The 8,801-nt window shown below is 44.9% G+C and overlaps 1 non-coding gene across 1 annotated transcript; it reads left to right on the top strand.

The window, feature by feature from the left end:
* The first annotated feature begins 8,201 nt into the window (after positions 1 to 8,201).
* LOC114810992 lies at positions 8,202 to 8,339 on the top strand. Its single transcript, XR_003758677.1, has one exon. It is a non-coding gene; the product is annotated as a small nucleolar RNA SNORA7 (small nucleolar RNA).
* The last annotated feature ends 462 nt before the right edge of the window (positions 8,340 to 8,801 follow it).

Below are 8,801 nucleotides of genomic sequence, written 5' to 3'. Positions count from 1 at the left end.
CCTTGACTCGTCCCTCTCGTTCACCCCACACATCCTATCCGTTACCAAGACCTGCCGGTTTCACCTCTACAATATCGCCAAGATCCGCCCTCTCCTCTCTACCCAAACGGCTACCTTACTATTACGGGCTCTCGTTATATCCCGGCTAGACTACTGTGTCAGCCTTCTCTCTGACCTCCCTTCCTCCTCTCTCGCCCCGCTCCGGTCTATTCTTCACTCCGCTGCCCGGCTCATCTTCCTGCAGAAACGATCTGGGCATGTCACTCCCCTTCTTAAACAACTCCAGTGGTTGCCTATCGACCTCCGCTCCAAACAAAAACTCCTCACTCTAGGCTTCAAGGCTCTCCATCACCTTGCCCCTTCCTACCTCTCCTCCCTTCTCTCTTTCTACCGCCCACCCCGCACGCTCCGCTCCTCTGCCGCCCACCTCCTCGCCGTCCCTCGGTCTCGCCTATCCCGCCGTCGACCCCTGGGTCACGTCCTCCCGCGGTCCTGGAACGCCCTCCCTCCTCACCTCCGCCAAACTGATTCTCTTTCCCTCTTCAAAACCTTACTTAAAAATCACCTCCTCCAAGAGGCGTTCCCAGACTGAGCTCCTCTTCCCCCTCTACTCCCTCTGCCATCCCCCCTTTACCTCTCCACAGCTAAAGCCTCATTTTCCCCTTTTCCCTCTGCTCCTCCACCTCTCCCTTCCCATCCCCACAGCACTGTACCCGTCCGCTCAACTGTATATATTTTCGTTACCCTATTTATTTTGTTAATGAATTGTACATCGCCTTGATTCTATTTAGTTGCCATTGTTTTTACGAGATGTTCTTCCCCTTGACGCTGTTTAGTGCCATTGTTCTTGTCTGTCCGTCTCCCCCGATTAGACTGTAAGCCCGTCAAACGGCAGGGACTGTCTCTATCTGTTGCCGACTTGTTCATCCCAAGCGCTTAGTACAGTGCTCTGCACATAGTAAGCGCTCAGTAAATACTATTGAATGAATGAATGAACCACTGGAGGTTTTTAAGAAGGGGAGTGACATGCCCAGATCGTTTCAGCAGGAAGATGAGCCGGGCAGCGGAGTGAAGAATAGACTGAAACGGGGAGAGAGAGGATGAAGGGAGATCAGAGAGAAGGCTGACACAGTAATCTAGCCACCATATTACGAGAGCCTGTAACAGTAGGATGACTGTTTGGGTGGAGAGGAAAGGGTGGATCTTGGCGAGATTATAAAGGTGAGACTGGCAGGTTTTGGTCACAGATCGGATGTGTGGGGTGAACGAGAGAGCCGAGTCAAAGATGACACCGAGCTTGTGGGCCTGAGAGACGAGAAGGATGGTCGTACCATCCACGGTGATAGGGAAGTCAGGGAGAGGACCGGGCTTGGGAGGGAAGATGAGGAGCTCAGTTTTGGTTATGTTGAGTTTTAGGTGGCGGGCAGACATCCAGGTAGAGATGTCTTGGAGGCAGGAGGAGATATGAGCCTGAAGGGAGGGGAAGAGGACAGGGGGAGGGGGGAACACTTGCCTGTTGTGTGACCTTGGGCAGGTCACTTAACTTCTCTGGGTCTCAGTTACCTCATCTGTAAAATGGGGATTAAGACTGTAAACCCCATATGGGACATGGACTGTGTCCAACCTGATTAGCTCGTATCTACCTCAGTGCTTAGAACAGTGCCGGGCACATAGTAAATGTTTAATGAATACATAATAAAAAAACCTGTACTAAGCACTTGGGAGTTTAACAGAATAAGAAAATATGACCCCTGCCCTCAAGGACCTTACAAAACTAGCTGGGGTGATAGACATTAAATTGAATTATAAGTAGCGGAAGTAGCTAAGCTTAAGTTCTGTGTGGCAGAGAGGAGCACCTAAGTATTTAGGAAGTGAGGACTTAAATGCCCAGGTGATATAGTGAGGAGGGAAAAATAGACTGGGGAGATGAGAGATTAGCCCATTGAATGGATCCTACCTGCAGCTCAGTGTCCAGAGTATAACTGGCTTTAAGAACATAACATAATGTTCCTGTACCCTTTTAGTGTTTTTAATCAATGCAACAACAATGGTGTGTTAAGTGAAAGAATGTCAAGCAAATTATAGTATTCCTTAGGAAATAATTTACAGTGCATTAATGCTTTCCCAAGTGCCAAATAATGGGCCAAAACAATGTAAGTACATTTAAAAAGCACAAGAAATTTAATGACAATCAAATAATATTCAAATGTATCAATAATGAAATATTTTCAATTATAAGTGGATGGAGCAATGTGTTCATTTTTTTCAAACTTTTTTCACAACAATCTATTAAGCAAGTGGGCACTTTGTACATTTAACAGTATAGATCTGACATTTATGCTATGTATTAATAATAATCATTATGGTATCTGTTAAGCACTTACCATGTGGCAGGCACTGTACTAAGTGCTGGGACAGATACAAGCAAATCGGGTTGGACACAGTTCCTGTCCCACACAGAGCTCACCGTCTCAATCCCCATTTTATAGATGAGACAACTGAGGCACAGAGAAGTTAAGTGACTAGCCCAAGGTCACACAGAAGACAAATGGCAGAGCCGGGATTGGAACCTATGACCTTCTGACTCCCAGGCCCCTTGCTCTATCCACTACACCCTTCTGCTTCTCATTCGCCATGAAGGTGTCATTTAAACTGCATTAATGCTTTCCCAAGAGTCAAAGAAAAGCAGTAAAGCCTAGTGGAAAGAGCATGGGTCTCCAAGTCAGAGGACTTTTGTTCTAATCCTGACTCTGTCAATTACTTGCTTTGTGACTCTGGGCAAAGCACTTCACATCTCTGTACCTCAGTTTCCTCACCTGTAAAATGGAGGTTAAACACTGGCTCCCCCTCTTACTTAGACTCTTAGCCCCATGTGGGCCAGGGACTGTATCCAACTTGTACCCCTCGGTGCTTAAAACAGTAAACATAAAAAGTGCTTAGCAAATAATGATAAAGATTTCAAGGCAGGGAAAAAAGATGAAGAGCTCTCTTGAAAATCTGATGATGTCCTCCGAGGCTCTGCCATTTGCAGGAAAGGCCAGGCTCAGAAATAATGGCCCTTCCAAAATGGCTACAGCAAATCACACTGCCTGCTTTGTTTCTCTTTCAGACTGGATCTGCTTACAGTCTGGTGTTGGCAATCTGCTAGATGAGGGGGAAAAAAAAGATAAGGATTAAAAAATCATCTTCAGAGGAGTCTGGACCACTATTCAAGTCAGACTCCTTGAGTAGGGATGAATCCAGGAGATTGAGAGATAAAAGAGAATCTTTCAAATCATGGTCACCACAATCTCCATCCCATTTGATTTAGTTTCCTGTAAGGATAAAGGGCTGTACTCGGTGCTTGCTGGGTACTGATCCCAGGACTGGGCTGTTGGGTGAAGTACAGAAGTTTAAGACATGACCTTGAATGGCCTCAAGGAATTTACGATCAAATAGGAAGACCAACCAATACAATTTGATTAATAACAATTAGCTAAAAAAAAGAGAGAGAGAAAAGAATTAAAGAATAAATGCAAGTGAATAAATACATCAAAAATATAGAGATCAACAGACACATGCATGAGAGCACTGAGATCATGGAATGGGAGACTTTGGAGGTGGTGTCCAGGGAGCTCAGTGGCTCTGGATGGGCCAGCCTTTGCTTCTCCTACCCTGGGCCAAAGTGCTACATTCCACCTGTGTTCACCCCAATAGCCTCTGGGATATTCCAACCTTGGAGCTGAGAGTCCAGCTTGAATTCTTAGAGATCAAACGCCCTGTCCTTGGTGCTTGGATATGAGCTCCAAAACTTTCCACATATTTCTGAGTCCCTTCAGTGATGTTCAATATGTTCTATGTTCAATAACCATCTGATACCCCAGTGCTAAGACTCAGGAATAGTCAAGGGCTGCATTTAATTTTAATTGGATTCGGCTTGCCTAAGGCGTGAGGGGTCATCGGGTTTCCTACAATACTGATGGACTGAATTGTATTAAAAATAAATGAAACAGTTGGCTTTTCTTGAAATCTTGGCTAAATCTGTATTTGTGCATTCCAAAAAACTGCTCAAGCACCAATCTGGTCTTTTCATTTTATTCCTTTACTTTGTAAGGAGCAGTAGTGACTAAGTGCCCTCCATTCACAAAGGGAAGGGGGAACTTCTCGCATCTTTTCAACTCTGAAAAGCATGGGTCAATTCTGAAAAAGGAAATAGCATGATATAGTGGGAAAAGCACTGGCCTGGGAGTCAGAGTACCTGGGTTTTAATCCCAGCTCAGCGACCTTTCTGCTGTATGACTTTGGGCAAATCACTCCCGTTATCTTCTGTGGGTGGATCAGAGAAGAAGGCTCCAGCAATAGTGGCTGGTTCCTCTCTGCCTCATCTGCAAGCTTGAAGCCAATTAGAGCCACCTTCCCGTTTGTTAAGATCGGGTCCCCAGCCCATGGCTCACTCTGGATGGGGTACAGGTAAAAGGAAGTCACATCCTCCCAAAATGCCACACTGGGAAAACACCCTAAACCAAGACCAGGCTCTCTCAGAAACAAGCACACGTTAAACAAAGGCCGCAGGGACTGGAAAAGACATTTTGGTAAACCAGAAGCAGCTTGGCTCAGACTGGGAGTCAGAGGACCCTAGTTAAGTCACCTAACTTCTCTTTGCCTCAGTTACCTCATCTGTAAAATAAAGATTAAGACTGTGAGTCCCATGTGGAATATGGGCTGGGTCCAACCTGATTGGCTTATATCTACCCTAGTGCTTAGTATGACACCTGGCACATAGTAGATGCTTAATAAAAACCATCAGAAAACAGTCACTCTGTTATATGCCCTCACTCAACCACACTAGCGCATGCATACACACACACACACACACACACACACACACACACACACACGCTGAAGTCTGTAGCAAAAGTATCACAGTCTCCATTCTACCATCGTTGTGATCACGGACGCCCCAGTCTGAGCCCCGCAGGCAGCTTTCAGGAAGAGCAACCTCAATGGCAGTGGCTGTGGAGTCGTCTTTGACTCGCTCCTGCTCCTCTGCTTCATGCTGGAGTGCTCTCCTCCTCTTAGAGACCAACCAGAAGTTATTCATTAATTCATTCATTCGATCATATTTATTGAGTGCTTACTGTGTGCAGAGCATTGTTCTAAACGCTGGGTAGAACCAAGCTAATTAGGGTGGACACAGTCCCTGTCCCACATGTGGATCACAGTCTTCATCCTCACTTTATTATTAATAATAATGATGATGGTATTTGTTAAGCACTTACTATGTGCGAAGCACTGTTCTAAGCGCTGGGGGATACAAGGTGATCAGGTTGTCCCATGTGGGGCTCACAATCCCCATTTTACAGGTGAGGTAACAGACACAGAGAAGTCAAGTGACTTGCCCAAAGTCATACAGCTGACAAGTGGGGGAGCCAGGATTAGAACCTCTGACTCCCAAGCCCGTGTTCTTTCCACTGAGCCATGCTGCTTCTCTGATTTTACAGATTAGGTAACTGAGGCACAGAGAAGTTAAGTGATTTGCCCAAGGTCACACAGCAGACAACCCAGGATTACAACCCAGGTCCTTTTGAATCCCAGGCCTTGGCCTGGGGCTAGAAGATTTGGCCTGATTTCAGGAACACTCACACAAAATAAGGTATCAAGAAAGAGGGGTTTTGACTATGCTAAAAGTCAAAAAAGATGCTACTCTATTGGTTTCCTGATATGAGAAAGGCTCCCATCACACTTTGTTCCACCCAATGGAACCAATCTATTATTAGTATTGAGTGCTTACTATGTGCAGAGCACTGTTCTAAGTGCTTACTCATTAATTCTGTTAGAGAAGTGAAATCAACCAAGTGTGTCACTGCTCATTTCTCTTGTCTTTCATAGTGCTTCAGGCTGACATACTGGAACTAATCCAGGGCAAAGCGTGCAGTAGAGAGTGACGCAGATCAACCCCGGGCCGACTCTGCCTTCAAAATGGGGTTATTGAATTTTTTCTATTAGCACAGACTGTTGCTCCCCCTACTACAGCTGCCGTGGATTTGGATGAAGAATTACAGTGCCAGATGTGAATGGAGCTTGGCGAACACCCAAATGGACATTTGCTGGACTGGATGGAGAGACCCAAATGGGGTAATACCCAAGAATGAGGGTACATGGACTCTAATTTAATGGGGGAGGCACAGTCCAACTCATCATAAAAGTGATGATTTCCAGACCGAACAAATGAATCAAGTTCTTGATAATAATAACAATGGTATTTGTTAAGCGCTTACTATATGCCAAGCACTATTCTAATTGTGGTACCTGTTAAATGATTATTATGTGCAGAGTACTGTACTAAGAGTAGGGGAAGATACAAGATAATAAGATACAAGATAATAAGGTCAGACACAATCCTTGTCTCACATGGGAGGTTCACAGTCTAAGGGGAAGGAAGAAGAGGTATTCGATCCCCATTTTATAAGTGAGGAAAGTGAGAACTCTAGTGATTTTGACCAAGATCATATGAGAGGCAAGAGGCAGGTTAGAACTCAGGTCTCCTGCCTTTCAGACAGGTACCTTTTCCACTAGGCCAGACTGTTTTTGTCTGGGAGAAACACATGTGCTCCCCCTAACAGGCAAAGCTGCAATGCTGACAATACCTTAAATGACTATGAAATGGAAAACAATGTGTGATATTTTTGGCTTGCCATGTGTTACCATGGTAAATATCTTAATTAGTAGGAGGAGCAGAAAAACATCTTTCTGAATATAGCAGCATAGAAATCTGCTTCAATCCCCTGGAAGAATCTGCTGGAAATTCCTGACCACCTTGGGTCTAAGCACAGAATGTCAACCTGGCTGAGCTCTTTAGAAGGGGCAAGGAGTGATTTTTCCCATCACAAAGTGTAAGCGGAACTGAAGATTGGTTCCATGGTTGTGCACCCCTAAAGAAAACCAACAGAAGGCTTTTCTATGGATCTCAATAACAATAATAATAATGATATTTGTTAAGCGCTTACTATTTGCCAGACACTGTTCTAAGTGCTGGGGTTGATACAAGGTAATCATGTTGTCCCACGTGGGGCTCACAGTCTTCTTCCCCATTTTTCAGATGAGGTAACTGAGGCAAAGAGAAGTTAAATGACTTACCCAAGGTCACACAGCAGACCAGCAGAGTCAGGATTAGAACCCATGACCTCTGACTCCCAAGCCCAGGTTCTTTCCACTAAGCCATGCTGCTTCTTCCTCTCAAGGTGAGGAATGTCCCCTCAAATAGAGATCCCCAAAGCTAGCACCGTTCTAATTTGAAACTTCCCTTTAGCTTCTCAAGAATGGTTTTTAAAGCCTCATGTGGAACAGGGACTGTGTCTAACCTGATTAACTTGTATCTTCCCCAGCATTTAGAATCATGCCTAACACATAGTAAGCACTTACCAAATAAAATAATAATAATAGGGGTAGTTTTTATTAAGTGCTTACTGTGTGCCAGGTACTGTTCTAAGCACTGGGAGAAATATAAGATAATCGGGTTGGACTCAATCCCTGTCCCACATGGGGCTCACAGTCTGAATCCCCATGTTACAGATGAGGTAAGCAAGGCACAGAGAAGTGAAGTGACTTGCTCAAGACCACAGAGCAGACAAGTGGCAGAGCCAGGATTAGAACTCAGTTCCTTCTGCCTCCCCAGGCTGGCTCTATCCACTAGGCCACACTGCTTAATAATTGATACAATAATGACGAGCAAGGGTATCAAAAACATAACCAAAGACATAGTTTTGCCACCATACAAAGTCTCAGTTCAGCCTCACTGGTGTAATGGGGGTAATTCTGGTCACTACATTTTAGGAATGACATGGTGGAGCTGTAGAAGGAATATAAAACAAGAACCAAGAGGACTAGGAGGATGAAAAAGCTGCTTCATGAGGAAGGCAGATTGTAAAGATCATGGCCCTTAACTCTGAAAAGAGAGAGACTGAAGAAGGACATCATAGAAGCCTGAAAAATCACGAAGGGCACGAACAGGGTGAAGATCAATTTTCTTTACCCAAATTCAAACCTCTAGGAAAAAAGTGCACCCAGGAAACTTCCAGGTGGTAAGATCCAAACAATGAAAGGAAACACTTCACCCACCAAGTGGCAGGCGTGCAGACTTGAAACCCAGATGAAATTGCATAGCTGAAATATTAGTGGGTTCAAGAGGGGTTTTGAAAAAAATAATGGATAAAAAGCTCCATCCCCACTCAGGATCATACCTGGGGAGTTTCCAGTACTCTACAAGTCTTGGCTATAGGAGGGAGAGTCAAGCAGAGGCCTACCCATTCCATTCCTAGCTTGGCCAGTGGCTAGCAAGTAGAAGGCAATCTGCTACAAGTCAAACTCACCTGTGCTGAGCAACAGCAGCATGGGAGAGAGCCAAGGGCAGAGACTCAAGTATATGGCACGAAAGAAGACAAAGCTAAACCACTTCTGTATTTTTACTAAGAAGACTGTATTGCTGGTGGAGGTGGGGCGTTGCGGGAGAAATGTGTCCATGGAGTCACTATGGATCAGAGAAAACTTGATAGCATAAGACAAGAGGGTCCATATTGAGTTACCAGAAAGAAAGTTAAGGTATAGAGATTAAAATCTTGGCTTTGGGAAATTATGTCCCAAACAATGAAGATGAGTGTCCAGGTAGCCAACCATCCTATAGTTTCTCCAAGCATCCTGGTACCAGGGTAGGGGAAAAATTCCTGGCTCGTGGCCTTTCTCAAAGTCTGAAACATATTCATTTTGGGGTTAGGCACATGGAAGATAATTGGTTCTGTCAAGGTCAGACATTGGGTGGGAAATTT

Source organism: Ornithorhynchus anatinus, chromosome 3 (genome assembly GCF_004115215.2).
Source record: "Ornithorhynchus anatinus isolate Pmale09 chromosome 3, mOrnAna1.pri.v4, whole genome shotgun sequence".
NCBI classification, from domain to species: Eukaryota; Metazoa; Chordata; class Mammalia; order Monotremata; family Ornithorhynchidae; genus Ornithorhynchus; species Ornithorhynchus anatinus.
Note: the sequence above shows the minus strand (reverse complement) of the source record. Positions and strands in the feature narration are given on the sequence as shown.